At 41.2% G+C, this 9,629-nt stretch overlaps 1 pseudogene; it reads right to left on the bottom strand.

Moving 5' to 3' along the window:
* Nucleotides 1–398: 398 nt before the first annotated feature.
* Nucleotides 399–499, bottom strand: LOC132280311 (small nucleolar RNA R71; annotated as a pseudogene).
* Between the last annotated feature and the right edge of the window lie 9,130 nt (nt 500–9,629).

Raw genomic sequence — 9,629 nt, 5'->3', positions numbered from 1 at the left:
GTGCCCATGTTGCACTTCCAATTGCTAATCCTCCCCTTGCTTTAAGAGATCACTATATGCCTAATGAATACAATGCACCCACATGCATTCAATTGCCACCATTTAGAGCACACTACTATGAGATCAAACCACAAACCATTCAAATGCTTCCTAACTATCATGGACTTCAAAGTGAAGAACCTTACAAGCATTTGGATGAGTTTCTTGAAGTATGTTCCACCGTGAGATACACGGACATGCCAGAAGAGGTCTTAAGGTTTAAACTTTTTTCATTCACCCTTAAAGACAAGGCGAAATATTGGTTTAACAATCTTAGACATTTTTCAATAGCTTCTTGGGCAGAAATACAACAAGAGTTCTTGAAGAAGTACTATCCAGTTTCTAAGACCAATGCCATGAGAACCACAATTTGAGAGTTTTCACACGGGGATGGGGAAACGTTCCATGAGGCATGGGAAAGATTCAATGAATTGCTTAGGAAGTGTCCACATCATGACATGCCCAAATGGCAATTAGTTCAATATTTCTTTGAGAGCTTATCGGACAATTACATGGGCATGGTTGATGCTTCCATGGGTGGCTCTTACATTGATAGGCATGAGGATGACGTGTGGCGTTTTTATGAGAGAATGAGTGAAAATTCTTTGCATTGAACTTTATCTTCTAAGAATGATAGGAATTCAAGTGGAAGGAAAAGTGTTGGTTTACATCAAGTCGACCATTCCAATGAAATAGCCGCCGAGATGAAATCCTTATCTCAAAGGTTTGATCAATTCTTGATTAACCGAAACTCGGCAAATCAAGTATCTTCTGTCCCTAACCATTCCCATCATGCATCCAATGAGACATGTATGACTTGTTCAAGTGTTTTACATTCTACTTCCAATTGTCCCTATGGATATGTGCATAGTGAACATCATGAACAAGTCAATGCAGCTTTTGTTAATCAAGGGAATAACTGATCGATTGAGTCGATTACAATTATAAATCAACCTTCGCAATAGCACGAATCATTGTAAAATAGGGCTATTGGTCGGGTAAGTCGAACCACTGGGACTGCGCTAAGCTATGGCAACCTAAGTGTCTAGAGTCTTTTTAGAATGATAGAGGTGTTCATAGAGGATTTGTTGGTTGTCACTTAAGCTATGAAATTAAAATGCATTAAATAAAAAGTTTGCAAGAATTTAAAGGAGATGAAATACAAGTAAAGAAGACTAGGGAAGTGAATCTGCCTCTATCCCTATACACATGCTAGATTAGAGCTAAATTAGGGGAAAACAATATATATATATATGGTCATGATATATAGCACACTTGGTTGCTATAATATCCTCAAGAAGTTCATTAAATCTCAAGCAAGCATGATCCATCAAAGGTGAACATGTTTAGACTACCTAACTAAGGTGTAGCTTAACCACATTTACTTGAATGAAAGACTATCAAGCCCTAGATAAAATGATGAAGCACATGAAGGTAAGAAATAAGCATAAATCATCAAAGGTTTCACTTAAGCAATGATCTATCAAAGTCCTTATCAACATGCCATTAAACCATTTCATAACCTTGCTTCCATTCTCACCATGAAAACTTAAGCAATATGATTAATATAAGACATCATCTAAAACAAGATAATCAACTTAAAGAAATCATCCATACATATATCAACATTCATTACAAGAAATGAAGTGCTCTTGGTTATGAAAAGACCATAGAATAAACATTTTAATCCCCAAAATATAGCCTAAATTAGAACATGCTTACAAGTGAGGGGCCTCATCACCTCCCTAGATGGAGGTTTAGTTACCCATGGAAGCTTTAGAAGAAGGAAGAAGCTTGGTTGCAACCTCCATTTTCGAGCTCTCTTTCCTTGGCTTCAAGAACTCTATCTTCTCCTCCTCTTTCTCTCTCCAAAAATCTTGCAAAGATCAGCTATCCTCTTGTTTGTGTGGTTCCCTCCCTTTGTAGACATTTCTCTCCACCAAACAAGGCACAAAAAACCACCAAAAGACATCTCCAACCAACCCATAAAGATGGAAATCAGAGATGAGGGAAACAAGGTGCAAGTGGGCTGAAGTGATGGTTCCCGAAGAGGAAACTGCCCATAGTTCGAGCGCTCGAACTAAGCACTTCGAGCGCTCAAACTAGCACTTCAAGCACTCGAAGTTAGACCAGTGAACACCTTCCTCTTGACCTGCTTTGCACTACTTTGGTAGAACAGCCATAACTTTCTGCTCCGAACTCCAAATGATGAACCGTTTGAAGATTTGGAAAGTTAATTCGAAGCTATAAATATGTCATGTTTTAATAGAAGTCCAGTTCTCAAGTTTGATTGGTCAAAAATGGCGAGCAAAGTCAGATTCCACTGCTACCAGAACTTAGTCTTGAGCACATTGCTATTCAAAGATTGAATAAAACACCATTTTTGCTCCTTTTTGGCCAATGAACCTGAAAATATAAAAAAACGTGCAAATAAAGATACTTTATAAAGAATAATCAAATAATGGATTTAACTAATGCAGCTAAGGGCGCTTGAATATGCAATATTCGGCGCTTATCACACCCCTAAACTTATATTTTGCTAGTTCCTTAGCAAAACTAAAATGAAAAACTCAATGAAATAACAACAATGGGAATGCTATCACAAAATCAACTATGGCAAAATGAAATATATACATAGCTCGAATATAACTCGAAACAGACACAGGACTGGAGACGGGGTCATTGAGGAGACTACCATGTATATATGAAGCATTGATACAAAAAAAAAAAATTGGTTAAACACATTTCAATATACACGCATCAACATCCTAGTCTATATAAATAACTCAATTGTCATCTCTTGACTGGAAATCAACTCTAGCTTCAGTGAAAGTGGATTGGATTCACAACATGCGGCTTTTACTATCTTTTTCCAGTTTCAAGACACAAGTCTTCAAATCATTGAATTCCATTTTAAATGAAGTCCCTAAGGCATGAATTAATTTACAAACAACTTTGTTGCTTGTTGACAGTTTATTTTAACTCAAAAATGATACATAAAATGATTGTGCAATGCTGAAATCCTTTAAGCTTTCTAACTAACCCATATAGCAAGCGTTAGGCCAACAACTCCCAAACCAGATGGCTTTAAGGTGCTGAGTGTAGAGACACTCCTAGGGCTTAATAGCTCAAATTGGCAAGGCTACGAACTCCAACGAACCATGTTTATAAAAATATTTTTGAATGACCGTGCAATGTCTAAGTCTTTTAAGCTTTCTGACCAACCCATATAGCAAGCGTTAGGCCAACAACTCCCAAACCAGATGGTTTTAGGGTGCTGAGTGTAGAGACACTCCTAGGGCTTAATAACTCAAGTTGGAAATGCTACAAACTCAAACTGGTCAATTTTTTTATATTCTTTTTTTTTTTTTTTTTTTTTCACACCAAAGGCATCCATCTATTAGGTTCATCAATTCAGATTAACTAGGTCAAGATCATGGTTAATCAAGTTACATGCGTCACGGTTAAGTTTTCAATGTGCATCTGTGCATTGTGAAGCATAAAAGAGTGGAAAATCCAGCGAGAATCTAATTGAGACATTTATACAGACTAATTTGAATCCACATAATCACTTAAAATTCATATTTTTCTTTATTTTAAAAAATTCACAATTGTTTCTATATCCACGGTAGTACACATATGCTTTATCTTTGACAAGTTTCAAATTATACTATCATTGCTTAGCAAAAATATGGAACCAACAATGCAAGTTGCACCCCCAAACTGGAAGTACACATTGTCCTCAATGTGGGAGACAAAGATGGAAAAATAAAGGGCATAGTGGATAAAAGGAACAAAAATACCAAGTGGAGCGACGAAGGCAAAGGTTTCCAGCTATATAAAAGCGCAAAATACGTCCCCCAAACTTGAAATGTGCCACCTGTAATGAGACACAAAGAAAAGGCAGAACAACAACAAAAATAGTAACAAACAGTAAAATATGGACGGAAAATTTCTGAAAAGAAGATAACAGAAATGCTAAAGGATTTTTATTCATAATAACATGATGACAAAAGGAACTGAAAGTCAATCATGTTGAACCAGAGCAACTTGTGCATAGCATAATCCTAAAGTTGAAAAGTAAAATAAAAACAGAAAGGAAACATACACAAATACGAAACAAAAAGATAAAGTCCAACACTGGCAACTATCTACGGGGCCGGGGGAAAACGGGCGAAGATGGCATTGAGGAGGGATTGAGTCTCACGCCGGTCCTCCTGTGCCACGCGACGGTCTTCCGCCGCAACACGGCAGTCGTTTGCAGCAAGGCGACGGTCTTCTTCGGCACGGAAGTAGTCCTCACGCACAGTCCGAGTGTAGTCGGCCAAAGAAATCTCAAAACGATCCATCCACTCATGAAGACGGGCAAGACTAGCCCGGATGAAGGCTTGGTCAGGCGAAAAATCAACAGGAGGCTCATCCCTTTCAGCGTCCTCTGCCATGGGGTCATCCTCAGAAAAAGGAGGAGATGGAGAGTGGGGCAAAGGAGGACCAGCGAGCCGAGGGTTCCGAGAATGGCTTAGAACATTGGTCCACCGGCGGAGAGCAAAAGTTTGAATCTTTTTGCACCTTGGTTCATGAGGAGGAACAATGAAGCCCTTGTACTTCAAGAGCTTGATAACAAAGAATGGTAATGGCAAAGGCTGATTTTTAAGACGCTGCTGCTGTGCATTGATACACTCATCCCAAAACCGCATAAATGTGTCCCAAATGAGTTCTGGGACAGAGAACCATTTGCCTTGGTCTATGGCATACGAGGCTTACAACATCAGGCCTCGGGGTTCGGTGCTGTATGCCAAGGGGTAAACATTATGCTTGAGAACAGAGTCAAGGAACCAAACTCGTTCCGGAAGGGTGGATTTGAGGGTAAAGCTCCGAGGTCGATGAGGGTCATCCACGTTGCAAATGGCAGCGACAACCTGCTCCACAGTCAAAGTATCCGGCTCCTCATATAAAGGGAGATTCTCATGATTGACAATGTCATCGGGGCACTTCAGAGGACAGTCAGAGACCGCCACCATATCAGCAAGAGTGAAGGAAAAAGGGATGCCATCAATGGATGTGGTGAGAGTGACCGGTGGCTCTTCGGGGCAATTAAGATTCTGGAAGAAGAGTCGCACCACACGGGGGTAGGTGACCTTGGTAATGGGTTGGCAAATGTGCTGAAGACGCCGGTTAACTAGCTCCGCGACAGCCCATGAAATGGTGGGAAGAGTGTCAAAGACACCGGTGAGTGGGAAGAGAAGCTCATAATTGAGCTTTTTGTTGAGCCAAGGGGCTCGGGGCTGTTCATAAGGAACGACAGGAACATCCTCAGAGGATCTAGGACGACGGGAAGGGCCGGCACGAGACATTTGGAGAGGCGAACTTGGTTGGGGAATTTCAGCGAGTACCTGGTATGCATAAAGAAAGAAAGGATGTGAGAATTAGAGGAATCTATGAAGAAACCCAAAAAATTTCAGACACAATACTCTCTATGATAGAGCATAGCAACAAGCACAATTAAACTCCAAGGATTTGATGCCCATACTCCTCAAATGTAATATAAAAAACACAAAGATTGAAGAGAAAGAGGGAAGAGACATACCTTGGAAGAAGAGTAGAAAGAAGCACGGATGGAATGAGGAGGAATAGTGGGGGTGATGGTCATATATATAGGGATGGATAAAGAAGATGGAGAGGAGTGAAATGGGTGGATGAATTATGGAAAGAGAGTAGTGGAATATGGGTAAATGAAGGAGAGAAGTGGGATGTGGGTAGGAGTTAATGGAGGAAGAGAGGAAGGTGGAAAAGTTGAGGTTGTGGGTGATGGAAGGAGTGGGGGGGGGGGGGGGGGAAGAGAAGTAATGGGAGAGAGAGAAGTTAAAAATGGAGGGAGGAGGTCGTGGGTTGAGGAGCTGGAAAGTAGCGGGAGAGAGAGAGATCAGATTTAAAATATGGGGAAGGGGGATTCGAGCGCTCGAAGTTAGGCCTTCGAGCGCTCGAACTGGAGGCAGTGAGTTTCGAGCGCTCGAAGTTAAGGCACTGAGCTTCGATGGACTTTCGAGCGCTCGAAGTGTGTGCTTCGAGCACTCGAACTTAAGGCAGTAGGCTCTTAAATGAAAAATGGAAGTTTCAAGTGTTCGAAGCTTGGACTTTGAGTGCTCGAAATTTGACCAGTGAGCAAAACTTGGGTGAAATGACTGAAATTGCCAATTTGCCAACATCTCTTCAATGCATGACTGGAATTTGGAGAAAATTTTCCAATAATGCATTAAAAATTAGAGGTTACGCATATGTGAAGCATTCCAAAGATCCAATAAAATTGCCGGATGGAGCTGAAAATTTCCAAGTATGAAAACAAGGGTTGTAGAAGGCCTAAGAGAACCAGTTTGAATATTTGGACACAATTTAAGAGAATTCCAGATAAGGTTAAATTTTGGCTTTCCTTAGCAATTTCCCAGAAAATTTCAAAGCCCAGGCAATGAAAATGTAGAGAAGCCTGGAAATAGAAAGAAGTGCTTCTCATGCTGTGCTAAATTTAAAGTCGATAGCTAGACGAAGCTAGAACATGCATCAATCCTCGTAAATTGGGTCTGTCAAGAGGACTTCCTCAATTTTTTGGGTTGGGACTATGCCGTCAATGCAAGGCTTAAGCCGTTGGCCATTAACTTTAAAGAGCGATCCTCTTGCCGAATCTTGGAGTTCGATTGCTCCATGAGGGAAGACAGTAGTGACGATGTATAGACCATCCCATCTTGACCGGAGTTTACCGGGAAAGAGTTTCAAACGGGAATTGAAAAGCCAAACCTTTTGTCCCGGGGCGAAAGACTTGCTAACAATGTGCTTGTCATGAAAAGCTTTAGTCTTTGCCTTATAGATTTTGGGATTTTCGTATGCATCATTTTGGATTTCCTCAAGTTCATTCAGTTGCAAAGCACGATTAAAGCCGGCCTGTTTGAGATCAAAATTTAGCCTTTTGATGGCCCAAAAAGCTCAGTGCTCTAATTCTACTGGAAGATGACACGCTTTGCTAAAGATAAGTCGATATGGCGACATGCCAATGGGTGTCTTATAAGCCGTCCGGTAAGCCCAAAGTGCATCGTCTAGTCTTAGTGACCAATCTTTGCGGTCCGGTCGAACCGTTTTTTCCAAAATGTGCTTTATCTGCCGGTTAGAAACCTTTACTTAACCACTCGTTCGAGGATGGTAAGGTGTAGCAACCTTTTGGATGACGGAATACTTAGAAAGGACGGATTTAAGATAACGATTTCTGAAATGTGATCCGCCATCGCTGATGATTGCTCGGGGCGTACCAAAATGACTAAAGATGTTAGATTGAATGAACTCGATCACAACTTTATGATCACTGGTTCTGGTGGCCGCGGCTTCCACCCATTTGGAAACGTAATCCACCGCTACAAGGATATACTCGTAGCCATAAGAAGATGGAAATGGTCCCATGAAGTCGATTCCTCACACATCAAAAATTTCAATTATTAATATGGAATTGAGGGACATCATGTCTCTTTGGGACATGGATCTGAGCCTTTGGCATCTTTCACATGATTTACAGAAATTGTATGCATCTCGAAACAAGGAGGGCCAATAGAATCCACTTTGAAGAACTTTGTGAGTGGTCTTTTTGGCACTGAAATGGCCTCCACAAGCAAAAGTATGAGAGAAATTGAGAATGCTTGTGGTCTCAACTTCGGGAATACATCGTCGGATGATTTGGTCCAGGCAGTATTTGAATAGCTCCGGATCTTCCCAAAAGAAATGCTTGACTTGGGAAAAGAACCGGTCCTTCTCTTGTTTGGACCAATGAGTTGGAATTTTACCTACCGCAAGGTAGTTAACAATATCCGCAAACTATGGAAGATTTGCATGGGAAATCTGGAAGAGTTGCTCATCCAGAAAAGAATCACGGACAACAGCGAAATCGAATGATTTTTCAATAAGTAAGCGAGAGAGATGATCGGCGACAACATTGTCTGCCCCTTTTTTATCCCGAATTTCAATGTCGAACTCTTGAAGTAAGAGTATCCATCGAATCAAGCGGGGTTTGGTCTCTTTTTTTGATAGCAAATGCCGAAGGGCAGCATGATCCGAGAAAACTATGACCTTGGAACCTAGAAGATAGGAGCGGAATTTGTCCAAGGCATAAACTACAGCTAGCAACTCTTTTTCAGTAGTTGTGTAATTTAATTGAGCATCAGAAAGAGTTCGACTAGCATAATAAATGACGTATGGGAGCTTGTCCATACGTTGGCCCAAAACCGCGCCTAATGCATAGTCAGATGCATCACACATGATCTCAAAAGGAAGAAACCAATTAGGCGGTTTCATTATTGGGGCAGATGAGAGGAGAGTGGGAAGTTTAATGAAAGCTTCCATACAAGCTTCATCAAAATCGAATGGAACATCCTTGGCTAAGAGATTACACAAGGGTCGTGAGACTTTGCTAAAGTCTTTGATGAAGCGACGATAAAATCCGGTATGGCCAAGAAAAGAACGGATTTGACGGACGAAATTCGGAGGAGGAAGATTAGAAATTAACTCAACTTTTGCCTTGTCTACCTCGATTCCCCGTTTAGAGATGACATGACCTAGAACAATGCCTTCTTGGACCATGAAATGGCTTTTCTCCCAGCTTAGAATTAGATTTGTCTCCTTACATCTTTGGAGTACAAGCGATAAATTGTTGAGACAAGAATCAAAGGAGGAGCCGAAGACACAAAAATCGTCCATGAAAACTTCCAAGAATTTTTCAACCATATCGGAAAATATGGACATCATACATCTTTGAAACGTTGTAGGAGCATTGCATAGCCCAAAAGGCATGCGTCGATATGCAAAAGTTCCGAAGGGACATGTGAATGTTGTTTTCTCTTGATCTTAAGGGGCGATTGCCACTTGGTTATAGCCGGAATAACCGTCGAGAAAATAATAGTAACTTTGGCCGGCTAGCCTTTCTAGGATTTGATCAATAAATGCTAATGGAAAATGATCTTTCCTAGTTGATGAATTGAGCTTTCGGTAATCAATACACACACGCCACCCGGTGGTGGTTCGTTGTGGCATGAGCTCACCTGCTGAATTTTCAACAACGGTGAGACCGAATTTCTTGGGAACAACTTGTGTGGGGCTTACCCACTTGCTATTAGAGATAGGGTAGATGATTCCTGCATCTAGCAATTTTATTACTTCCTTCATTACCACTTCCTTCATGTTAGGATTTAACCGGCGCTGAACCTCTCTAGTAGGCTTTGCGTTATCCTTCATATGAATGCGGTGCATACAGATGGAGGGGTTAATTCCCTTCAAGTCAGCCACTGCCCAACCAATAGCTTCTTTGTGCTCTTGTAGCACCGCTAAAAGGTTGATTTCTTGGTCCTTTAGAAGATCCGATGCAATGATGACCGGGAGAGTTTGATTTAAACCAAGGAATACATACTTGAGATAGGCCGGGAGCGGCTTAAGCTCAAGTAGTGGTGGAGATTTCAAAGACGGAACCGGAGGAGTAGTGGAAAGCTGAGGAAGCGGCTCTCTTGGAATTTTCCAAGGGGGAATATCCATGATAGCGTCGACATCAAGTAGAGAATTAACTT

This window comes from Cornus florida, unplaced genomic scaffold (assembly GCF_030987335.1).
Source record: "Cornus florida cultivar Cherokee Brave unplaced genomic scaffold, ASM3098733v1 CherokeeBrave_3.0.0_Hap2_Chr10, whole genome shotgun sequence".
Classification (NCBI taxonomy): domain Eukaryota; kingdom Viridiplantae; phylum Streptophyta; class Magnoliopsida; order Cornales; family Cornaceae; genus Cornus; species Cornus florida.
The sequence above is the reverse complement of the archived record's forward strand: the minus strand, read 5'-3'. Positions and strand labels throughout refer to the sequence as shown.